The sequence below is a fragment of the Taudactylus pleione genome, unplaced genomic scaffold (genome assembly GCF_031769625.1).
Source record: "Taudactylus pleione unplaced genomic scaffold, aTauple2 ptg000015l, whole genome shotgun sequence".
NCBI classification, from domain to species: Eukaryota; Metazoa; Chordata; class Amphibia; order Anura; family Myobatrachidae; genus Taudactylus; species Taudactylus pleione.
Window position 1 is genome coordinate 38999109 of NW_028284417.1, and position 27831 is coordinate 39026939.

Consider the following 27831-nt stretch of genomic DNA (forward strand, 5'->3'; position numbering starts at 1 on the left):
ATACAAATCACTTGAATAGCATCACAATTGCTCAAGGTGTCCTCTATTGTGATCAACAACAGTTTACATTCGAAGAAAAGTTGGTGTAAATGTTTATGGTATGGTTCAACAGTATGACATTGTGCATCATTATGTAGTACTACTGATAACAACTAAATATATAGATATCATTAGATTGGCTACCAAATCAGAGTATAGAAGCAAAAGTGATAGATTGGGCTTTTCTAACTATTATACTTTGTTAAGTATGAGCTGTCATGTATTCTAAGCAAAATTATAATAGTGTATATACTGAGAGCAAATTGGATGATAAAGTAATTGCAGATGTTAAACATAGGTGTTCCAAATATTAAGGTTATTAAATAATGAGTAAAGTTCTAATACTTTTATATTATATTTTAATATTCTCAATATTAAAGCAGGTGAAATAATCATGGGTTGATCATTAAAAAAAAAAAATCCTATGTGGCATGATATCTTTCATTCACAAGAAGCACCTATTGACTATGAAGCTACCTGTAAACTAAGGAAACTTTATTACATTTATTCCAACTCTCTCACTATCACAGCGGGTTTTCTCACAGCTTCAAATCTACTTTCTACTACTCAAACTGGCAGGCTTTCCCAAATAAGACTTGCTTCTCTGCTCCTGACTTCTCACACCATCAGCTTTCATAGCACTCATTGCAGCCATTTGCAAAATTGCCTCCACCAGGCTCTTCTTTCTCCCTGGCAAGCTATCTTAGTGCCACATGTCAGATATCATGTTATAGATGCATGTAAAAACTTTCCTCAATGTGTTAACATTAAGGTTTTAGGCACACCAAATATTGCCCCAAACAATTCCTCAAACTTTCTTTAGTGTTCAACAAAGTTTTATTTAATCTACTGTAAATAGAACAACTTAAAATAATTTAAATGTGACACAGTTAATAGTACAGAATAAAATATGATTTACTTACAATATTGCAGAGGTTATGGGGTCATGACAGAAATAGTTCTTGATCTTAACACAGTCACCAACCAGTCTTTGACCTTGTTACCTGAAGTAATGTGGGTGTCCTTCATCCAAATCACCACTCGGTTAACATGTTTTGTTATTCACTACTTACTTTATCAGACATACTGGCTTTGTTCTGCCAGCCCAGTAACACAGTTGATAGGTCAGGCAGTATTCAAAACATTAAAAGACTTTGATTGACAGGTTCTATTTATTTAAAAAAAAATTGTAAAATGTTGTATAAACAGATTAACAAGTTAATTTACGAGACAATCTTTTCATAAATATATAAATGTGATATAGATTTCATTGTAATGTAATAGGAGAGATGATGGAGCAGTAGTAGGTCCCAGTAGTGACAGATTTTTTATAAAAAAAAATATTGTATCCTGAATCAGACGTCATAGTGCATTGATTAGAATACAAAGAACAGTTGTACTCAATAAGCAGTGAATGTTCTTTTAAGCTACTTGTCCTTGTTACAATGTACAAGGAATGTGTTCTTCATAGTGAGAGAACACAGGGGGAGATTTAATAAAGCTTGGAGAGAGACAAAATTGGAGATAAAAAGCACCAACCAATCATCTCTTAACTATCACTTTACTGGCTGTGTTTGAAAAATGACAGTTAGGAGCTGATTGGTTTGTGCTATTTATCTCCAATTTTATCTCTCTCCAAGCTTTATTAAATATCCCCCTTAGTTGCCCTACTAAGTGAAGTCATAATTAACATGAATAAATATAATAATGCTGACCTTTAACAGATGGATATTTCATCTTACAAAACAATGCTAACACAATTCTATCCTGTATGCATTAAATTGTAGATAGGGTAAAGTGCATATAATGCATGTAATGAAACCTTAAGGATTCTCTGGTTTTGTGAATATATTTTAAATGTATTCAAAAGATTACTGTTATTAACATTTACAATAGATAAACACTTATTTTACAATTATATAATCTTTTAATAGAAACTATGCCTGTTTTTTGTCAGTGTGTCTGTACACATACTGTACAGACAGCGTATTGCTATGAATTATTTTCAACACAGTACAGACTATTAAAACTATGAAGGTTGATGTTACCCTTTAAGCATCATCTCAATCAATTCTAATTATTTATGATGAAAATACTATAATACTAGAATTCAAGAAGACTACCTTCTATTCAATGTGTTATTCATGCAGCAAAGAGCAAAACCATAATGACTTAAATTGGAGCTTCTCAGACATGACTTATGGATCAAGATAATGCACAAAATTGATTTACAGAATGGAATTATAAGACTTCTAAAACCCTGTTAAATGTGTTCAATACAAACTATTCCTGAAATAACATGGGCAATAACATGTAATAAAACAATGTCTCAAACATTGTATTATTTCTTAAGGATGACCTCTAAATATGTCCTTATCTCAAAAATAATAATCCTAATTCAAAACTTCCTTATAGCTCATCAAATTGAATTAGTATTTCCTGCATTTGGTCTGTGATTCAGCACAAAAAGCTAATAATTTGTAATGTTATTTAATTAATTAAAAAAAAACTATTTTACGGTTTTAGAGACCAAAGCATTTCCTTACATAGTATTTACTATAGACTTTAAAATATATGATAAGCATTGCAATTTAGGTCAAATGTGAACATACCACTTCCTATTAAAAACTTCAAAGGCATCTGAAAAAAATAATGCCACATTGTGAAATTTCTCATACCAGCATGAAAGCTATAAACTGTCAAGTTACCAGTTATTAGCTAATAAATGGCTCCAAATCAAAATACAATTTCAATCCTTTAGGTAATTTCAAATCCCAAAAAAATTTCACTATGTGAGAGTTTTTCAACATGGACATTGTAGAATACAGGATATATAAATCAGATTGTAATTTATTGATACATTTGGGAATATGGCAGCTGATGTGAAGTAGATATAATTTTGTCCCCACCTCCATTTTTGTCCTCCACCTCCGTCACTACGGTTTTCTGTAAACCTGTATGCACATAAGGCTAATCTCACAGCCCCAAACTGCCCACTGACTCCTATTTGGGGCAACTCTGAATTCCATTTGGAACTTATGCATACAGTTTTGTGAATGGATATGTGCAAGCCTTAAGTATCCTGACATTTTTGCTCTCTCTCCATAACATAGATGGCTGTTGCTCCATGACCTGCAGCACAATAGCCCATCATGCACCAAGAGACATTTGAGTTTCTCCAAATAATACATTTCCTGTCCTCCCTCCCTTTTACTCAAGTCATTCAAGGTCTCACACCTTTTGAGTTGCTCTGATGCCATTGTCCACTGCTGAATGGGATAATATCTTACCTTTATTTACTGTCTTCTCTCCCCTAATTTTATTACAAATAAGTTTGGGAGTGAGAAATTGGACCCTGTATGATATGGAGGCCTGGAATGAGGTGAGGATGGAGATAGTGAAAAGTTAAATTTCTACTAGAGTCAATTAAACGTCCTACAAAATATGCTATCATTGGTATTGAGTAGGATGTTCCCTGGTGCCTTCCCCATTTGGTAAAGAAATTGTGGAGGTGGGTATGTTCCTTCACATTTGGAGGTCATGCCCTTTAATTGTACATTACTTGGGCACTGTCCTCAATCTTTTAAATGGTATGTTGGAATGCCCAATTTCTAGACTTTCCTACTTTGCTACTCCCTTCAAAATTTAAATAAATATTCTCAGAAATTGATATCTCATATTCTGGCTTCATATAAAAGTGTTCTAGCCAGGAATTGGAAAAACTCCATCCAGTCTACACTCTTATAACTCAAAGCTATGTTTATCATGTTGTGGATATTTAAGAAATCACCTCTACCTCCATGACAAGAGCCATCTCTTTAATCAGGTTTTGTCCCCCTAGTTTCTCAGAGAAAGTCTTGACTATACTCATCTCCTTCCCTGATATCCATTCTCCCTTCTGGGCATTGTGTAATATGATCACCCAATCTTTTAATGGATCATAACCCTGCATAAACTACTGTACATTTGTCTCTTCTCCACTGTTATTCTTTTTAGTTAAAATCCTACTATCCCTTGTCACCACCCCTCCTCTCCCACTGCAGGTTTAATTTTTTTCTATGCTATATCAGTTTTTTATTTTATTTCTTTATTCTGTTAGAATTTTTTAGATTCTGCTTATTTCTGTAAGTCCAAGGTCTACTATCCTCTATTTCTATGATGTTCTGTATTGTTTGTTATCAAGACCTGTCAAAATAAAAAGTTAAAGTTATTTTTTTTAATCTAATAATTCACTAGTTTTTGTACTAACACACAGAAAGGGATATACTAACATGAAACAAATGTGCAATATGGCTTTTTTGAGAATTAATTTAACTTCTTCCAAACTTTTAAAGGCTGTTGATATTTTTTAACCATTGTTTCAAAATGTCACTTTGTATTAAAAAAGTATGAGAACATGCACTGAGCTTTTTAATGTCAAATGTATAATTTAAATTATATTAAAATGTGTCTAAAAGTAGATCTCTCAAATCTTTTATAATACAATAAAGATACAAATTAGTTCAGTGTAATTGTATTGTGGTTTTAGGAATTTAATAGGAATATCACTTATCTTTTACATAGGGAATAATATTTTCACTTTTGCATAATATCAAAGTCATTATATTGGAATTCCCTGAATTTTGAACAGCTTCCAGTCTAGGCAAAAACTCTGCTGTCACTTCAGTAAGCTGCATTTCACCTATAGTAATATTAATGCTGGGTCTGCATCTATTTAGTATTACTAAACCAACCATGTCTACTCATAAACTGTGGGTAGCTAATTTTAGTGCTGCTATGCATTATATGTAATTTGTAAATGTTCAGTTTTACATATTCATCTGTTTAGTATAGTTTCATTAAAATGATAAGGAAAAAGAAATATCTCTGGTGGTGGAGGAGGGTATAGCAATAATCTTGGTTATAATAAAATGTATCAGTGACACAGTGCTGTGACTAGACTGCCCTTTACTATCCTAAAAGGAGAGCTATACAGGGTTCTGGGACTGTCCTGGTTGCTTCAACCAATATAATGATCAACCTTTTATTCACAAAGTGAACTATATTATAAAATAGGAACTATCAAAATAGCGTGACCAAGTATAAATGTATATACATAGTACCGTTTTCATTATTAATGTAATCAAAAACATACAGTACAGCTACTGTCATGGTTAATAGAATTGGACAAAGTTTATCTCTAGTGCAGACAATATTTGATGAACAACTTACACAAATTATTTAAATTAAAACACAATTCATATATCTGTTGTGATTTGCTACTATTATCTAATAAAATTAAAACTCAAAACAAAAAATTCTTCAAACAGTATCACATAATAAAATAGGACATACTAATTGATATACTGTACCTAAAAAAAACATAAAACAAAATGTTGACTTCTCACTTAAGTTGCAATGCATTTCACGACATCCAGTCACTTCCTCAGGCAGTTTAACAGTTTTAAATTATATTTTGAATTTCATCAATTATTAACATACATGCAGGGAAATGTTTGCCTTACAGTAACTATGACTCAATTAGCTTGTGATTGAATTTTTGAATGTCAGAGTTACAGAATACTTTCTAAAAATGTTGAGACTTGAACTAAATGTTACTGGAAGCAGCAATGGGAATTTACTTGTGAGTATGAGATATATTTCTGAGGGTATTGTCATGTCAATAAGCTATATAAGGGCACACAGTTAAATATATTTTGATCCAAATTAAGATTACAAGACAACCCAGATGGCAGCTGGTGTTATAATTGTGCAAAAAGTGCTACAGTAATTGATATAAATTCAGCCTCGCTCATTCTGAATCCATCAGAGATCACTTTGGAGTAAAGTGGATAGAGGGAATAAAATATATTCAAAAATTCTATTAATGAAAGGATGTCCAGTCAACAAAGCTGAAACTTTAAAACTTGAAAGATGCTTTGAAAATTACTCTTTAATGGTAACAGTTGAATTTGACTTGTTTTCTTTAATAGGAATACATTTTGGAGAAAATTATATCAATTAAGCTTCTGTTATGACTACCTGAATTGTCCTGTGCAAGACCTCTAGAATCATACTGGCGATGTCTTCAAGCCAATAACAGTCCCCAGTTGTTCGCTTAGAGCAGCACTGAAGAGGAAAGGTGCAGTGGGACCACAGGCTGGAGTCCAGGCTCTGGGGTATCATGAAGCAACAAGGCCGCAGGCTTAGGATGCAGCTCTGGGGCAGAATGGAGCGGGCAAGCCCATGGCTCTGAGGTGGAATGGGGCAGCAAGGCTGCAGACTGAGGTAGCTGTCAACACAGGAACAGGAAGTCCACAGGATCTGGATAGAATTGTGATGGGCAGAGATTTCTTCAGACAAGGACCAGGGTCTACATATGAGGTATAAACTACAACGGTCAGGGAGGAGTTGAGCTGGCTGCCTTTTAACAGAGAAACCCACCAATCAAGAGCATCCTGAGAATGAGAGGCTTTAGATGTTAATTAGGAGCAGCTGCAGTGCTGCACACCCCCCCCAGAAATATTGACAGAGAAAAGCAGCCTCAGCAACTCCTGCTGCCGTCTGGCATCCTGGTCATTGCCAAGCAGTCCTCCATATGGCCAGTGGAAACTTCACAGATGCTCCCATCTTACTCCACTTTATGCCCATTACTTTGTGCCCATTTTATAATTTGTAAATAAATTATAGTAAGTTTTGCAGATAGGGTAGCAAGAAATATGTTTGCTCTTATTTTTGTGTTGATACCATTTTCAATTAGCCTTATTTTAAAAATGTTCACCTATAAATTCTTGGACATGCTTAATGTACATAAAGCCATTTACTCACAAGTGAAAAAAAAGTCCTGCATACATTTTTTCAACCAAAGTTTGCATCCTGACCTTTACTTGGAATCACTGTAGCAGATTATTAAATTAATAAATAACTACAGAACAAACAGAATTCTCTCAAATGTAACACCTCCTCAACTGCATTTGGAATGGATTACAGAGACACACAATAATATACTGCATATTCTCTGTAGCTTCTCTCTTGGCAGTGCATGTACATATTTTGATATTAGACTGGGTCCACCAAAAGTTGGCTCAGGAAAGCCCCTAAGGCATACTGTATAATTGAGTGGGACAATATTCACCACCTTCCCAATAAACCAACCTGATTAACCACTTTTTTTATTAAGTTTCTCTGTATTTAAACTATAGAGTGAAAGAGGAAAACAATGCCACTAGATATATCACAATGTAGTATGTAGTTCTTTATTTGAGCACATGAAAACATATTATATTTCTATATCTTTTGACTATAGAACCTGCCTTGAATAAGTTCTCAAGATGCTATGCTAATTTTTTAAATAGCAAACAATGTACATGAATGTAACTAGATGCAACTCATGAAATAGAAGATAGATACTCAATACAACACTCCTAACTTTACTATACAGTAAATCACCAAATCCCTGTCTTATCCCTTAAATAAAATATATACCCATTTTACTAAACCTCAGCTTTCATTTAATATACTCACATACACAATAATATCTGTACTTCAGTTTTAAATTATAAAAGTATTGAGTGCACATAAATGTCAATAAATTATGGCCTTTAGTTAGATAGGTGCACCAGCAAAAAATAGTTGGGTCTTAAAAATCTTTAAACTTATGAATAGTATCTGGAATAAAAGTAAAGATCTCCTAAAGAAATATCCAATTGGGTTAGGGAGAAAGTTTTCAGGACATAGATTAAATAAAGTAATGACCTCTGGCTCTTATGATTCTGAATCTCACTTTATCCTTGCATCTTCCAATTGCTACAGTAAGTGCAGCAAGCAATTACTTCTATATAAGTGATATCCAACAGGCTAGGCAGCCCCATATATCAGAGGGCTTCTCCTTGCCACTGATCACCTCATACCCTCTCTTTGTCTCTGTAATTTATCTTTTGAGCTCACTCTTTGAGATGATTCTGTAAACCTCTCTCTCTCCTGCAATCATTTAGTATACAAGCTGTTTACTGAGCATAACATAGCTTGTTTTATCTCTCCACACCTTCCCTCACTCTGACTGCCTGCAGCTGTACTAGATCTCATCACTTATCTTAGCCCCACTACTGGCTAAACTAATGGGAGGCTTACTGTCCCACTGGTTACCTTAAGTGTCTCTGTCTCCAACTGACACTGACACCAACCATCACTGTCCATGAGCAGAATTAATTTAATTACAGTGCCTGAGATGCTATGGAGATGCCACTTCTACCTGTGAGCATCATGCACTCTAGCATGTTTAGCCCTTCACTGACAGTACATTACCTACTCCACTTCCAACACACTGTCCTAAATGGCATTGGTGGTTACATTAAGGTACTGAAAAATAGCACAATTATAAACTCTCAACAAATCACTGCAAATGGATCGGAGAACAGAGTTATGGTATTAGATTATGACAGAAGTTTGCATTATATAGTAGAACCAGTGCATTTTTCTATCTGAATTTCTGTCAACTGTTTTCATGTTACCTAGTGATTGGGAAGAAATGGTGCTAACTGTACATTTAAACAAACAAGATAATTTCCCCCTTTCCTATTTCACCAACTGAACATGGAGCCAGTTCACATACCAAGGTAAAATAGGAAAATATTTTCAGCTCTTTCTTGTCAATCATTGCTTAGCAGATGAGAATTTCATCCTACAGTAGTGGAAAGTCTGAGTGCAAATGCACACAGGACCATAGAGAGCTGGCCTGTGCCAAAGGGATGGGCGCATGGCATTATCATGTGAGGTATGGCCATGGTCCCTTAGGGGGAAAAGAGCAAAAAAACATTTTTTTGGAACTACCCGCTGGGGACAGGGGCATGGTGAGCCCCTCAGCCTGGCTCAAATCCAGGGGGGGGCATAATCAGTGTGATCACTCCTCCCACAGGCAGAGGAGACTGCTGCTTAGCAGCAGTGAGCAGTCTCCCACTGCAGCCCAGCACACAGCAGCATGTGCTGGTCTGCTAACAGGTAAATGAAAGGGGGGGACGGCATCAGAACCATGCCCCCATTGGGCCCCTCTAGCAAGCCCAGGCTTCAGTAATTAGTATCCATTTCTCCCTCCTCAAGGCGCCCCTGCACACACATTGCTGCACACATCATTTCCATTGATACTGTAGGTACAATTTGTACTCGTTACATGTCACTGGTCCTGATTCAGAGGTGGACACTATTGCAGCAGTGACTGCATCTTTTTGTGCAGCACAATTGTAAATTAAGCTAATGTCGCTGCCAATAGGATTCATTCAAAGACAAACATCAGCTGTGACTCAAATCCGCCACTTAATAGGCAATAAGTTGCACCACCGGCGCCATCAGACACACATCGGTTGCACCATCGGACATTAGAGCAGCCCTATGGCTTCTCAGAATGTCTGTTGAAACAACAGCAAAAAAGTTGAAGTTGCTGGCCGCAAAATGCCTGCGACACATAGACATCTAGCTGGCCACCCCCTGTTACTTCCTAGGGTCGCCCAGTAAAATTGTCTCTCTGCATCCAAATTTGTTCTGCGACCACCGTTTGGTAATCATCAGTGCAAATTAGACACATTTACTGTACAAAAAACATCAAGCAACTGCGCAAACATCTGCACTATGTTTACCTCTGAATCAGGCCAACTATTTCTACTATTATATGTGTATCCTTCCTGTACTGTAAGTTATCTGCATAATCATTGTCTGATTGGTTTATTAATTCTTAAATTTTATAAAATAAAATAGTAAAGCAACTTAAAATATAAATCGTCCATTGAAGCTACTGTATCTTGACAGACCTTTTCATGATGCTGGGATAGTGAGTATGGAAATAATTATGTATTAATATTATACTTGGAGAGCCATTAATGCCAGCATGCATGGTCATAAAGGACCCACTGACATCTGTAGTCCTACTTTAAAAATATATAGAAAAAACACAGAACACACAAATAGTAAAAAAAATTTTTTATTAAATAAACACTCCCCTCATGCCATTCATTTACCCATTTATTACTTGTAGCTAACCATGCTACTTGATAAAAAAAACCCCTCATAGATAATGCTACTTGTCCCTTGCAGCACCCTACCGCTAATGAGACCTCACCCATGGACATTCTCTATAAGAATGTATAGAGTCGTGCTGATTGGTCAGAGCATGGCATTCCCCACTTTCCTGACAATTACAGCTCTGGGCTGACTAGTCTAGGTCTGGTCGACATTATGGCAATGGGACCCTGATTCTGTGTGTCTCTGTGTCGAATAGCAGAACCCACAGAGGGGATCAGAATACTTACATAAAGGAGAATGTTTGCAAAAGGACATTTGATGTAATTAGGCCAATACAGTATGTGTATAGCCCACAAACAAGTATATTAGTTAAAACATGATGAATACGGTATATGGTGGGTAATAAAATGGGAAAACACACAAGTGTAAATACATTTACTTATACTATTAAATACAGTAAATTAAGATTTTTTTTCTTCTATGTACAGTGTTTTATGGTTTGAAACTACAGCATGCTAATTTCCTTTTCATGTATACCAAAATATATATATTTTTTAATAACATGTTATGCATATAAATAATAAGACACCTTTAAAATACATTTGTTCATCATTTGTATATATTTCCCCCACCATATACTGTATAAATGTAACAAACATATTGGACCCAATGTGCAACCCTACTGTTGTTTGTACTACTTTTTCCCTTTAATAGTAGGAGTCCTGACAATCTATTAATATTGTTATACTTTTCAAAAAAGAATATTATGATTTCAGGGATCATGTCGATGACATGTACTAATTACCTTACGTAGCCCAGTGTGGGTCCCTTTGTCAGTTATGAATAAAACAAGATATGTGGATTAACTGATCATAAATGAGAGAAAGCTAAAATGTGATTATTTAAGGAAAACAAGTTAAACTCAATTGTTCATTCAATCCATGTGGGGTAATAGTACTGAATTTGTATATCTATTTGACTTCCAAATGTAGTAAAAGATTCCATCTATACCCACTGTAGGCATGGATAAGCAAGTGACTGATCACATTTTAATGGAATTGATTGGATGCTTAAGATGTGCCCAGTGATTTGCCACCAGCAAGATCACTACTTACCACAATCAGAGCTTTTGTGTTGGTGGACCTGTGTAGGGCCATCCTTTCTCTGAATGTGAATTCAATTTTACAAACATGGAACATATTGCATGGGCAAACTAAGATGTAGATTACAAGAGATACTGTACATAAGCAAGATAATAAATCCTAGATCACAATTTTTTTTATGCTAGGGTGAAGAAATGCTTTGTCAGTCATCTTGGTGTTACAGTACATGTTAGAGATTTCATACACTTAGTATGAATAAGTATTGCGCTGTTTCCTAGAGGATGAATTCATAAAAATTGGCACAGTGCATTTATTCAGATAAAAAAACCTTTATGTACACAAAGCTAAAAAAGCATCACAGTGCATAACTTTATGTAAACATTTAGGGTATTTTAAAGTGCATGAAATAAAGAGTGCAAAATTACATTAGCATTGTATTATAGCTGTATATACTACGAGTAAAAACTAACATAAAAGTTCTGTGATCCTGGTTTATACCATATGGCAATGATGGTGTGTGTGAATATGGAAAGTCCAAGAAGTCCAGAATTAGGCCATTTGTCGAAACCATCTTAGCCCAGAATTTGGAAGAATCCTTAGGAGTCCAAGGTTTCACAGCATGGCATTGAGCACAAAGCATTTCAGATTTAACCTTGTTCAAGTGCATATAACCATGAGTGCAAGCTGTGCTATTTAACTGGAAAAACAAGAAGTGGATTCCCACATGTCCCTCCGCTGATTCCTATGGATTGCGTTCCATCGTGGGAACTAGATATGCGTGCCATCATTGTCAGCTGGAACAGGAAGTTGTCACGAAGGAGCATATTTTTTCCAATAAAACTAATATGGTACTTGGTATTCCCATACAGTCCAACCTTCACAGAAAAAAATGGATCATATGAAGTGATAAGTCGAAAGGTACATGAAAAATAAATAAAAATATAAATAGTTAATAAACAAATATAATAGTAGAAAACAAATATATATTATATAAATATATTATATAAGCCTGAAATTAAAAAGGATTAAGAATTACAAAACTTAAAAAAAACCTTTTTATTTAAAAGCTTTTAAAGTAAAGAGTAGAGCTAAACTTAAAAACCATTTTAGCTCGAAATCTGAATTCAGATCATTAGGAATCAAACTCTTCAAGGTGTAGATCCACTCCATTTTCCATTTTACCTAATTTTGTTTCTATATATCTGGATCTACTTTACTCCTTTTTTGTTCAATTCCTATACATCTGTTTATGGCAAACTCTAACTATTATGGCAAGTTTTGAAGTGTTCAGACAAAGGATGATTGGAAAGGCCCTTTCTAATATTATATGTATATATATATATATATATATATATATATATATATATGTATATATATATATTCTGCCAATCAGGTTTTTAAGTTTCTTTTAGTCTTACCTATATATAAAAACCTGCATGTGTACTCCAATAAATATATAACATTTCTCGAGTGACATGTAATGAAGATGTTTATTGTAAATGTTTTATTATTGGCTTCAAATTATGTGGTTTTTCTAGAATTGTTTTGATGACTAGTAATGATAATGTTTATTATGTTTGTTTTTACTCATTGTATATACAGTTACAATACAATGATATATAATTTTGCACTCTATATTTCATTCATTTTAAATACCCTAAATGTTTACATAAAGTTATGCACTGTGATGCTTTTTAGCTTTATGCACATAAAGGTTTTTTTTTACCTGAATAAATGTACTTAAAAAATGTTTAATTCAAGGTATATGGTCCAATTTTTATGAATTCCTCCTCTAGGAAACATCACAATATTTGTATCACTTATTTATACTATTTGCAATTATACAAGTATTGGTGTTTTACTTGAGATGTGATTTTACTTTGTGCATATTTCCGGTTTACTGTGCAATTGCCAAAATCCATAATTTTCTATAAAAAAAAATGTCATACCCTTGACACATCCTGTTCTGTTTGAGGGTAAATGTTCCCATGGGAGAGGATGCATAAGTATGGATCTTAAATTCTGACCATGTTGAAAGGTCTGCATTTATGTAAGTCTGGTAGGGACTTTTCCATGTTCCGTACTGACTAAATATTTTTTTACTGATTTAGACATGATGTTGTGTGGAACTTAATAACTATGGCAAAAGTATTAGTCAAGCTAACATGATATATGAATTCTGTGATGTACTTATTGATCAATGATCTACACTGTACTGTTGAATTAAGTTATCACCCATCTTTTCAATGTCAGCTTGGACAATATCTGTTTCAGGAGGCAATTCTCCATATACATAAGAATTCAGACCTCAGAAGTCCCTGTTTTAACCTGAATGGGTGAATTGAAGCCAGGGTGGAACTGTTGACATTTTTGGTTTCAGTATACAGGGAAGAGTTAATATTATTCTCAATTACACTAATCTGGATGTCCAAGAAATTAATATAATCTGCACTGTATGACATGGTAAGTTTGATAAGCCAGTTGACAAGTTAATGTCAAGTATTTGGTCAAGTTTATTGATTGGTACATCCTAGATCAAGAAAATGACATCTATGTATCTATGGAAAAAGGTGATGTAGGAAATGTACCTCGGTTTGAAAAATATTCAGATAAAAAAAAAATGGATGAATATATTTGCATAAGCATGGGCCATACTCTACCCCATTGTAGTTCCAGTGGTCTGGAGATACAACATACCTTCAAAAGCAAAATAATTCATGGTAATACAAAAAGAAAATTGATTTGAGGACCCAGATAAGCTGTATTGTTTGTAATAAGATCTTTAACACATGTGATTCCATCCAACACCCATGTTGTAGCCATATATTAACTTAAACATAGGTTTATATAAAAATAAAAACAGATCAAACTTTGATCCTCATTCACAAAAATAATCAATAAAATAATTTTTTAGATTTATGCATGACCAAACACATGAATGTGTTGTACTGTGATAATATGTATAGTATTTGGTGTTTAAATTGTGCTCCTGTATTCTTGTTTTGTATTGTCTTGTATTTTGTGAAGGCAGTCAGTCAATGCACTTTTTATGAAGCAAGTTTGAGGGTGCAGACCAATCCCCATTTCCTTTACTTTGGCCAGTGCACCACCCATCTATCGTATATGTTTTTAATTAGAGCATGTTTGATAACCTTTTGTCAAATGTCACAGAGAGATGTGTACCCTGTAATAGAAATATATTTTTAAAGTTAGAATTTGGTTGCCTTGTAGTAGGAGTGTACATTCATAATATGAACAAAATGTTCACTAAGAACCTAAACTGATGTTTCATTTAAACATTATACATGCTAGTAGTATTACCATCTATCACAGAAAGTTTCCTGTTGTGTGAATCTGTCTTTAGTGTTTAAAGTTGTATCCTCCTGCTTCATGGTCTTGTACTTACCTAGTCACTAGGGTAATGCACTCTTACATACATTTGATAATTTGGGTATGCACCAAATCTTCTAAACAACTTTAACACACTGCTTTTTTTGCTTGATCTCCAAGTGAGATGGATGCCAGGTGATAAAGTAATTATTAAAGTAAAAGCTAGAGAGCAGCAATACTCTTACCAAATACAGTACAACTACTGTACTTAAATATTTACCACTGTTATCAAAAACAACCTCAGTTCAACTAGCATCTTCTTTTAGCTTACTTTATCTGTGGTCACTAATTCAGGATCAATTTGAAACTATTCTCGGCCACCTCTTTGAACCTCCATGCTGTCAATGAAAGTCTGGGAACAGAGATTATGCAACACATTATACTGTTCGCAATTGATCAGATATGGGTTTAATCTACTGTATACTCAGGATGAACTATGCATAGTTTTTTTATCATTACTCACTAGTCAATAGAAGCAGGATGTAAACTCTAAAATTAATTATAACATCTAGCTTAAATGAATACACTGCTACAAGTGACCAGAAGTCAAGCAACATATTTATCAATGCTAATAGACAACACTTGTTCAATCATTTTCAATTATTTCCTTATCGTGAGTCTCTTAACAAAGGTTTATATTTATAATACTGTAATCACAATTTTATTTTAGCTGTTAATTTTTGCTCTGATCAGAAGCTATCTTTAGCCTTACAATTATATTTTAACAATTAAAATATTGTAGTGATTTATTTTGTAAAGCTACAGTATAATGTGAAAAGCAACACTTTCATACAGGGTTGCTATTAAATACTGCTATAATTAATACAGAAAAATTACACTTATGTCTTAGCCACACTACAAATTTGTATATATAAAGAAAAATAAAAGCTTCATTAAAATATATTTTATTACAATTTCAAACAAAGCCAAACAAATATATCAAGGGACTTGTGTAATAAATGTTATGCTGCTTGTAATGTGATAACATCCTAATCCAAATTGCAAGAAATCTATATATTTTTTAAACATCACAGGTTTCTCTTGTTTTTATGTCTCTGCTTTGAGATTTATCATATGGTCTCCTGTGAAGGCTCAGAAGCCCTGATCATTATAATTTCATCTATGAAACACTCTCATGTTGCCCCCTGAAAGTAAAACAAACGGCAAGAATCTATACTTCTCCAGGGCAAATTTTGCTTCTAGAGTACTTAAAAGGTACCTCTAAAAACAATTTAGCAAAACTAAGGCTAGGATGCTATATTATATAAGGATCAGACCATATGCTTTTTATTTCATTTATTTCAAAAGTTGGTAAACTTCTTAAAAGAACACAATTGTATTCATTTTTACAAAGAATAAAATTATGCCATTACATGGACAAATAAAGACAAACAGAATTTTAAACAACACAAACATAATCTATAAAATATATTTGTGTGGCACCATATCATGGGACAGATTCTAAATTGGGAGCAAAGAAAAAAAATAAGCAACTTTGCTCCTGGGCAAACGATGTTTTAATGCAAGGGGCACAAATACATTTATTTATGTTTACATTGCAATTTAGATTTGAGATTGGACATGTCCCACTGAAGTCTAAATCTCTCTGTACATTTTAAATTCCCCCCACCTGCAGTGCAAGATGATTTTGCCAAGGTTCAAAGTTACTTTTTTGCTTTGCTCAAAACTCATTCTTAAAAGAAAATTTACTAAGATTCGTATTTGGTCGAGATTGCAATCTCTGGTATGTTTTGCCATTTTTTACAACTCGCAAATTTACTAGAGGCAAACTTGGGTGAGAAATCATGAAACTCACTGCAATACTCGGGTGAGAACACAAATAGAACCAAATACACCATTGGCCAAACTCGCAAGCACTTTTCATATGCAGGAATAGAACTTAGGAATTTACCAAGAATTGTGATTATAATCACGGTGTCATTTTAGCAAATTAGATCAGTATGATCTGTGTATGTTTCTGCCTATAACTACTGTTTAAAGTGTTAATTAAAAAAAAAATTATGTAGGGTTCGCCCCAGAAGTAGGGCTTCTGAGCCAGTCCTGGTTCTAATAATATAGGGGGAAAATGTGTAGGGTTCCTTGTATTTTATGAACCAGCACTGGGCTCCCAGAGCTAGTCCTATTTTTAAAAATAGGGGAAAAAAATGGTGTGGGGTTGGCCCTATTTTAAAAACCAGCACCTGACTCAAACCTAGCCGGGGTTAAATGCCACAGCCAGGGGTCCCTTTCACCGAGTCTCCCAGGCAAAAGCATTAACACTTCAAGATAGTCAGCCCAAGCTGAGGATCTCAGGGGAAGTGGGAACCATCCCCCTAATAATGAGGTCCCCCTCTCTCCTGTGCACCCAAGGCTTAGGCTGAAGCCCGGGGCTCTTCCCTGCACACCTAACCAGTGGTTGCAGGGGTAATAGTGTGAAAAATACATGTATACTATTTTTTATACAGTGGAACTATGGGTACCAGTGTGCCTGCCCTGGAACTACAGGTTCCAGTTGGCGGCCGGCACCGATACCCCCACTGAAAAAAAATAGTAAATTAATGACATGACACACACCATTGAAAGTTAAAGTTTTTTACATACCTAACACTCACACACACATACTTTCTGCCAGATGTTTTACCTCCTGGCGTTGCATCTGTCTCCTTCTCCAGTAGGCTCCATGGGTCTTGGCAAAACAAAAAAACAAGGTATCCATTCTATTTCGGACATGTAAAGATGTATATGATAACACATACATCTCTACCCCGGTGAATGGCATAGACTGTGATAGCACAGGAATATGTAGTCGTACATATTCCTTCAGCAAATCACTAATATATGCATGTTTATGTTCATTTATCTTTCCTTATATTGCAATGTAGAATATATAAAAAAAAGTTTGAGCTAATATTCAGTATTAGTATAGTTGTGTGAGGTGCAGCTGGGTCGCATTTGTCAAATGGGCTTGGCCCTGGAGAGGATTGAGGCCTACCCTTCACTGTCCAAAGTAAATAAATGAGTCTCTGTTGCACCAGGTATTTATTTAATGTTTAATCCAAAGGTATATTATATAATGTATTAAAAAGTATATACAGATTAGTGTTTATTTCTATGCAGCTGTGATTAACTGCAGAGATATGGATAAGTTAGAACTGATGAGGCAGCCATGTTTTTTTTATGGTTCAAGCAATAGAAATGCTTGTAGGTTTAAATCTATGTCAGTTTCAGTGTGGGCCAGATAGCCTTGGCCCACAAGAAGCAAGAATTAGTAGCTACAGTTGAACAGAACAGGAAGATAATACATTATATTATGGTTAGGACATTTTAACCAATTAAAACTTTAGCACTTATGAATATTAATTTAATTAGTATTCGCCATTTTAAATATTATGGATTTCAACATATGATGGTATAAAGTATGAGGGAGAGACGGGAGGGGGGACATACGCAGCTAGAATACAGGAGAGTGAGCAGGTCTCTGGAGTCAGGGGTGCTGATACATAGGTATAACCAAAGCTGGCTGGCTGTTGTGTTGTCTTGTAGATCCATGCTAGGCATTGCAAATAATTATTTTTCCACTGCTGCTGGGATAATTTGTGTCTTTCTGTTGTAAGTCTGCATTTACAAAACTTCATGTATAATTAAGATACTGTTTTTTAAGTAAAGCATTTTCATTTATTTTAGAATCTGAATTTGTGTGTATTATTTCTTTCCTTTTTATAATAAGTGAGGTTTTTAAATACATAATATAACAAATCGCATTATCAACTGGCAGGTTTCTGTCATTCTCTGGGCCCATCAGCCAATCAGAGGCCTCTCTGCAGTTAGTGGCCACTGATTGGCTGTGACCCACGTGCTGTTGACTGTCAGCCATGTGAATCACAGCCAATCAGCAGTCGCTAACTGTAGAGTAGCCTCTGATTGTCTGGTAGGCTCAGAGAATGACAGAAACCTGCCAGTCTATGCCATTCACCGGGTAGAGATGTATGTGTTATCACATACATCTCTACATGTCCGAAATGGAATGGGTACCTAATTTTTATGTTTGCCAAGACCAGTGGAGCCTACTGGAGAAGAGGACAGATGAGACACCAGGAGGTGGGTGAGTATTGGATTGTTTTTCACAGGTAAACCGTGGGATTTCTACTGGAGAAGTGGACAAAACATCTGCCAGAAAGTAAGTATGTGTGAGTGTGTTAGGTATGTAATAAACTTTTACTTTAAATGGTGTGTGGGTCATGTCATAATTTTACTGTTCTTTTTACAGTGGGGGTATGGGTTCCAGCTGTAGTTTTACAAGTACCAAAGGGCTGGTACTGTACCTGTAGTTCCACTGTAAAAAACAATAGTATACATCTATTTTTGACATTATACCTTTGAACCCACTGGCCAGGAGTGCAGGAAAGTGCCCCAGGCTTCAGCCTAAGCTCAGGAGGGGAGGGGACAGTTTATTGGAGGTTCCCAACCTCCCCTGAGATCCCTGGCTTGGGCTGACTAGCTTGGGCTAGGGAGACTCAGTGAAAGGGTCCCCTGGCTGTGGAATTACACCCTGGCTAGGTTTGAGTTGGGTGCTGATATTAAAATTAGGGATAACCACACACCATTTTGTTTCCCTATTTTTAAAACCAGGACTGGCTCCAGGAGCCCAGTGTTAATTCATAAAACACGGGGGGGAACCATGGACATTTTTACCCCCATATATTATTTATCTCACTGATATGTGCAAGCTGCTTGTTTGGGTGAGTTTGGCTATGGTTAGACTTGGGGAACTTAGCAGAGAAATCTCGATCACATACACCATCGAAAACTCAATTTAGCAAATCACAATTTTTAGTAAATCACTTGAGTTTCAGATCGAGTTTCAATTTGGGCAATCTCTGGCCAGACATGATTCTTAGTAAATTGACCCCTTAGCCTCTATGTGAAGAGTACCTTACAAAATGAGATAAATATTGAAAAAGAAAGAAAAACAAACAAACAGAGCCATCATCTGGTGGTATAGCAATCAGTGGCCTGGTGCTCACTTAGGTACCATTTGCTTGGATGTGCCATCCTTGTGACATATAAGAGAAAAAATTCTCTGCTCACCTTGACAGTTACCATCTTCAGTGCAGTACAATGTTTGCTGCTCAAAAACATAGGCAAATAAACATTATATTAGTTTGCATTGTCTGCACTACAACAGTACCTACAGAGAAGGTGTTACAATCCGTTGCTTGATGCATAGTGACTAAGTGATCAATAGAGTTTACAGGGCCGGATTAAGGTTTGTATGGGACCCAGGGCAACTAATGTGCAAGGTCTCTACCAATAACATTTTCAATAATATAATGGTGTTATTAAAAAGTATTATGTGTAAATACTTCTGGCACCACAAATGTGTGAAACAATCTTTAGTGGCCCCAGTTCACATTATTCCAAACATTATTGGATGTGGTGTCCCCCACCCTACATCTAATGCACCTGTCCTTTTTTAAAGTCTGAAAAGCCATTTCTGCTTTAGGATTCCACTTAACCACAAAAGACAGCAGTGGTGGCAAATTTGGGTATAAATCTTTTATAATACCTATATATGTCTGTAGATGTGTCCTTGTATACCTAGCCTCAATATGCCATTGTGCCAAGCAACTGGTTTACCCAAGAATGCATCTTAGTCACAATTGGATGTGACAAACCACTTCACCAAATGGCACTCATTCATTTGATAGGCAACACTTGTATATCTGTGTCTGTCATACTTTGAGAGCACTGGCATGCTGACTGCCACTGCCAAGATAGGTGTCATCAAACACTGCATCTTTGAGTCCTGTTAGGCTAGATATACACTTTGATTATCAGCTGTAGACAGTGAGCACAGCTCAGAGATACTCAATAGCTGTAGCAGATTTCACGTCATGAGCAGGGGTGCCAAAAGTGTGTGTGTGGGGTCCGGTACTAATTTACTGGGCCCAGACATGTTGGAGGGGCCAAGTAGGGGCCCAGGCCAACTGCTAAGTATAACAAGTTTAGTCAAACAATGTAAACTCCCAGTTTTTCCCACTGTAATCACATTAGGGACAATATACATTGTTCCATGTCTTTGTGCTTTATCTTTTGCTTACACAATAATATTGCAATATAGATAACACAACACCAAGGAGTTATCAAAACCAAGATGTTTTACTTGGCCCTAATAGAAATGCTGATGTGGAGCTCCTGAGTAACCTGTGTTTCTTCCTGTGGCAAACACATGGGAGAAAGAAAATACTATATGCTCCTTTCTTATGCTGTCTGCCCTTGTTGAGGAAATTGTCATCCATCCACTGATGTTTGTTTTGAATACCAAAAACTATTCTACAGTACAAAATTGTTTCACTACTGAGAGGGGAATATAAGATGTTTCCTTTGGATTTTGCTGTAGAGAATTCTACAAAAGAAACAAGTCCTCCAAAATGGATCTCTACAAAAAGAATTCTTTTACATGGAAACATGGATATGTTTGAGTGACCTAAGACCTATGTTAAAGCTCCTCCTCATTATTATTATGGAAAATGAAAATATAAGACAGGCTTCTGTCTGCCTATTGGGCCATTATTCACTAAAAAATAAGCCTCACACAAAACTTGAATCAATAAGCCCTCTACAACTTTTAAAGAAAATGAACACCACAATCTGAAAAAGTAGTAGCTTTCATTGCCATTTTAGTTGGTCATGGAGGTAAAATACTATTAAAAAGAAAATCTTACATGGGTAAGATGACTAAAGATGTTCTAAAAATTAGCATAATCAAATGAAAACATAGATGGGTATTTTACATCAGATATTTGATGAAAAATATCATTAGATATTTCCATGCAACACAATTTTTCATATCAGCCTTTATGGCAGAAATCCTATATGTTTCTTGAAGTAATGTCAATGATTTGGGGGCTCCAAGGTGACCAGCACCTTTATATCACAGTTTTAGAATTAAAATAATATAAGCAGATACATAACAGCTCAAAAAAGGCATCAATAATGATTAATGACTGGGTCAAAGGGACCAAGGGATTTGAAGGGGCATCTTCTTTAGATTTATTAGACCCATGTCTATAGAATTCAGAGTAGACAAATTTGTACAACAAAACTAACAAATATCTTCTTGGGACAGGTGACCCTTCTGACCGGAGGTATTTATAGTGACTCCCTCCATCAACAGAGATCCTGCCACCTATTCTCTGTGCTCCTTCCCTTTGGATACCATTCCTGCTCACCTGACATCCTCTTCTACATGAGCATCAAGGGCTCCTTTCATGTTATATTAATTCATCCCTGTAAGTGATTTCTCTTATTTCTTCAACTCACATAAAAGTGCCCTCTACAAGTTACAAGTTGCAAGATTATCTAACCCCCACATGCTCCCAGTGGACATCTTTGGCATCTTTTTCAACTGTGAAGACTTATCTGGGGTCCCTGTCCTCTCTAAAGATGCAGCTCACTACTTAGTTTACCACTAGTGAGTGGGACCTCTCTTATGTGGACTCATTTTATTTGATCTCACTGACCTCCCTCATGCTCACCAATGGTGCTTTTTCTTACTATCTCTTTTTGCCTGATACCCTCAATTCCAGCTATTCATCATGTCTAATCAAAATTATAAGTCTACTGCGGGTGAGTCAACAGATTTTTTCTGACTTAAAGAGAAAAACAAAGCCAACCCTACTTCTGCTCACTCCCCAACCCCTCTGAGGCGACTTCAAGATCCACAGATGACAGCTCAGTGGTCTCTCTTTCCTCTGAAATTTCTAAAATGATACAGACAATGATACAAACTGAACTCCGTTCCCTGATCTCCTGTCTTAAATCAGAACTGGACTCTCTGGGTATGAGAACGGACTATCTCAAACCCAAGGTCGATGAGATCTGATAATTCCAAGATGTTACCAGTCCAGAATTATCTGACCTGCATTCAGAAATAGACATTCTTAAGGAACAAATGGAGGATGCTGCAAACAGATCTAGACACAACAATATTCGCTTCAGAAACATACCCGAATCCATTGACTCTGCTGCGCTCCCTGAATATCTAGAGGAACTATTTATTCAGTGCCTGCCAGATTACTCCACAGAATCACTACAATTAGACCGTGCCCATAGAACCCTACGTGCCAAACCTCCCTCTGACCAACCCCCCCGAGATGTGCTCCAAGTGACTCATGATGCCCGCCCATACAAAATTTAGACTCCAGAGGAGGGACTGGCTCTACTACCCACTCTGGATATTTCACTTTTTCCTCCTTCTTCATCCACTAATGAAGGATCTTCTAGATGGTCTGCCCCATCTCCTGAATGGACCTCTACCTGAGTCACCCTCGTTTCTCTGTGGACACCAGGTTTCTCTTTTGGGATGGGACTTGACATTCTATATTTGTTTTTTTGCTATAGTTGATAATACTGTCACATAATGTTGCGATTGTTACTTTGATTACTTATTTTACTTGTTACTGAGGCGGTTTACACATTAGATTTCCTCTGAAATGCTTTTCAGCCTCTAAGTCACCTGATCTTATTTGTCAATATTGTTGACTCTGTTTGCATTTCTTGTTCTAAGTTTTATAAGATTTTACTGCTTAGATATTTTAGCCATTTTTGAGGCGTATTATACATTGGATTTCTTTTCTTTTTGACAAGTCTTCCAACCTCTAAGTGGCTTGTTTTTGCTACTTAATGTTGATTATGTCTATATTTTATTGTTTTATGTCTGCTGAGATGTTTTTCGATGGTGAGAATTGTTCCTAGAGATTGATCAAGACTGGTCCATGCTGCACCTATTTGGTGTTACTTATGAAAAACTTGTTATATACATGATCCTCTCTTGCTCTCTCTGGGCTCAACCTCATAGCATTGATCTATATTCCATGCATATTGCTAATATTGTTATTGCTTTATTATGTTATGATGCTGCAATTCTTAAACCTGTTCCCCTCCAAATATTTAACCTCTCTTTTCTTTTTTCTCTTTTAGCCTCGGGCCTACCATCTCTTCTAGCTATATATTTATTTATTTTTCTCTTTTCTTCTTTTACTTCTCTCTTTCACCAATGTGCTTGAGCATGAGACTCTTATAATCCCACTTAGATAATTACTATTTGTGTTTTTCTAGGTACCCCATGCTTGATCTATTTGTCACATGTCTTCTTTTATTATGTTTTGCATCCTTTGTGCTACCACCCCTAAGCCCCAAGTGCACAGGACGTGCTGTTTCTATTGTACAAATGCTGCATTCTGTGGAACCGATGCAGTTCCTCCTTTCTCCTTTACCTGTCCCATCCTAACAACCCTTCCTCTATCGCACCTTTCTCTCCGTACCTCCCCACTGGCATTGAGCTTTTATTGTGATTTTTTATTCCTACTTAAGAGCTTTCTTGACAAATTTCCTATGTCCCTGAAGCTAATCTCTCTTAATGCATATGGTCTCAACTACCTCCATAAGTGAACCATGACCTGCCAGTATCTTAAGTGGCAACAAATCCACATAGCACTATTGAAAGAGATCCACTTTCTTAAAAATCATCCAAATTTGACCAAACAAAACATTCCCTAATGCTTCTACTGACCATAAATCCTTTTACACCAGTCGTCCCCCCTGTTTGTAGTTGAATCCTCTCATATTGATCCTTTAGGTCGTTATCTCTTTCTTTCAGGCTTTATTGGTAGTGCCCCAGTGATGATTGCTAATTCACACACACCTAATGGTTCTCAGGGAGCTTTCCTCTCCATGGTCTTCTCTAAACTATCTAAGATTGCTAAAGGTAAGATTATAATTGGAGGAGACTTCAATGTGATTCTTTCTGCCAACAGTGATCTCACTGGGCCTGCCAAGTTATCGCCTACTCAGGTTCGTGAATCAATTAATTTCACCTCTTATTAAAACTACATAATTTGTATGACTCATGGAAGGTCTTGTACCCGTCAGCTCATGAACACTCCCATTACTCCCATTCACATAGAGTTTTTTCTAGAATCGGCCTATTCTTAGTTTATCATACTTCCACCCCATCCTCCGGTCCTCGGAGATCTCCCCTGTGTCCTGGTCCGATCATTCAGCAGTCCTTCTAGACTTAGTTTTCCCTTCTATTAGCCCTCATCGATTTAGATGGAGATTAGATGACTTCCTTATTTTGTGCAAAGAAAATGCAACCATATTCTACAAGCAATTTCTGACTTCAAACTACATAACATTCCTGATCATACCTCGCATGCGATAAATTGGGAGGCTATTAAGGCCTCACTCCATGGCCACTTTCTTCAAATCTCCTCTGCTCATAAAAAAATGAGAGGAAGAAACATCAAACTTAGAGGCCCAAATTGCCTCTTTAACAGAAAAATGTCAACGATTCCCCAAAGACATTTTTTTTCAACAACTCCATTTGTATAGGGGCCAACCAAATCAGCTTCTATCATCCAAAGCCTCCCATTCCTTAAATGGTTGCAGCAAAAATTTTATGAATGGGGAGACAAAGCTGATACCATTCTTGCCAAGCTAACTAAAAATAGAATTCTGCATATTAAAGATTCAACTGGTAACTATCACTATGATCTGAAATCCATAGCCAACAGCTCTAAAGACTTTTACTCCTCGCTTTACAGCCTTCAGAATCCTGAGCTATCTCCTTCCTCTCTTTTGGACGCTACCCGCAAATATCTCTTCTCTTGTAATTTGCCTCATCTTTCTCCCCCACAACTATCTGCTCATAATGAAGCAGTTACTGCCAAGGAGCTTGAAAGCACTGTCCATGAAATCTTCTTCTGCCCCCAGCCCAGATGGCTTTACTGTGGCCTTCTATAAGAGATTTATTTGTCCTTTATCACCCCTGTTGCTGAACCTTTTCAATTCGATTCTATCTGGCTGGAAGTTTGATTTGGCCACCACTTGGGTGGAAATAGTGGTCATTCACAAAGAAGGCAGAGACCCTAGTTTGTGCTCTAGCTACTGGCCGATCTCCCTTCTAAATGTGGAATTAAAAATCTTCGCTAAAATTCTTGCCTCCCGTCTGGTGCTAGTTATCCTTTCCTTGGTTCAATCAGATCAAGTGGGTTTTATACCAGCTCACCAGGCCTCCGATAATACTCATAAGATCATTTATCTTATCAATTTTGCAAACTCTAAATCACTCCCCGGCCTGTTGATGGCCTTAGATACGGAGAAGGCCTTTGATAGGGTTGAGGTCGACTGGACTTTTTTGAGATCTACTTTACATACCTTCGGTTTTTGGGGGAAATTTTGTGAATGGAGTGGCCTCTCTATACTATGATCCATCTGCCTTAGTCTTAGCCAATGGGTTTGCTTTCTCCCCCTTTGGTGTCCATATTGGTATCCAACAAGGATGCCCCTTATCACCTCCCCTCTTTGCTTTAGTTATGGAGTCTCTAGCAGCTAGTCTCCAAAGCAATCCTGCTGTTACAGGTATCTAAGTAGGACACACAAATCATACCGTAGCCTTGTATGCTGATGATGTTCTGCTTACATTGACTCATCCCTTATCTTCTCTCCCTACTGTCTTTGATGAAATCCAAACATACGGCTGTTTATCGAACTTTAAAATTAACAGTCACAAAACTGATCCTAATACAATAACTCAACTGCGCAGCTCCTATGATATTCACTGGTGCTCCCAATCTTTGAAATACCTATGGGGCCCAACTTACTAATTCTTATAATAAATTATTTGCTGCTAATTTTTCGCCTCTTTTAGATGATACGCCGAGATCTTAACATATGGGGGACACATTTTATTTCTTGGATAGGGCACGTTAATGCTATCAAAATGAATGTACGCCCAAGATTTTTATATCTCTTTCAATGCTTCCAGTCAGAGTTCCTTCCATTTTTTTAACTTCCCTCCAGTGACTAGTTTCCAGATTCGTCTGGGCGAGCCGCAAGCCCAAAGTTAGATTTCACATTCTCTGCTATCATGTCAAAGAGGGATGAATGAGTTTGCCTAATTTCCATAAATATTACTTAGCAGTTCATTTAACCCAAACTGTCCTTGCACATGCTGCTGCACATACTAGAGGATGAGTAGACCTAGACTTAATTTTATTTCTCTCTACTCTCTTTTTTGCTTGGAACATAAACACAGACCACATTATTCCTGTAACCTTTTCTCTCTTCGTTTCTCCTTGTCTATATGGGATTACTGCAACAGAACTTTCTCTTTAATTTAAAAACAACTCCCTATGACTGCTCTCTTGAACAACAAGGGCTTTTTACCTGGTTTAGATCCTAAGACCTTTGCTTTTTGGGTTTCCCATAACAGTTTCTAAGAAATATTGCCCCCCTTTGTCTGTTCCCTGAATTTTTTGAGTTACAAGACAAATTTGATTTGCCAATGAGGTGCTTTCACCAGTATCTTCAAATACGCCATCTTTTTTCTTCAGTGATCGGCTCTGTCTCATGTGTCATACTCTCCTTTGGAGTCCTTCTGTCTACTTAGATCTACTTCTAGAGGCCTTATTTCCACCCTTTACAGTTTACTAATTTATTACAATCGTCCTCTTAAAGACCCACATGAATTAGCCTGGGAAAAGGACTTGGCGGAGTATCTGGAACCTAGGGAATGGTCCAAAATTTGTGAGCTGGCGGCGAAAGCTTCGATATGTGTCAGAATCAAAGAAAATACTTATAAGAAGCTATATAAGTGGTATCTAGTTCCCACGCATAATTAAGCTATTTTTCTGCAAGCCCCCAGCGCATGTTGGAGGGGCTGTGGAGAGGAGGGCACCTTTGCATATATTTGGTGGCACTGTCCCAAAATTAAAGTTTTTTTGGTAAAAGTTCACAGCCTAATTCTCTCTGTCCCCAATATCTCTCTCCCCTCTCTGGTCTCCTTGGCTAGCTTATCATGAGACACACTTTTGAACTTGACTAGCTTCTTGATGGATGCTCTATTTGCCAACCTTCCCATCATTATCCCCCTCCTTGCCAGTCTCCCCCTACTAATATTCCCCTTTTCCCACTTGTTGTGGATCTTCTCCCTTTTCTAGTTATGCTGCTCTTCCCCAACCTTTATAAAAATTGCTGGGTATTACCTGCTTTTCTAAGCGGATGTATATTAATCCAATATTAATATTATCTTTAGTTGTTTTTTTTTTGCCAATATGTATGGGCTTATTTTTTATATGTCCACAGCTATACCTTATATATTATATACTTGTGGAAAATGTAATAAATCTTTTTCTCAAAAAAAACACTAACAAAGATCAAGACAATAATTTGACTATTGTGCACTGACATTTGTTGATCTCCTATACAAATAGTTTATTAGAGCAAGAAAGAATCTCTGTAGGAA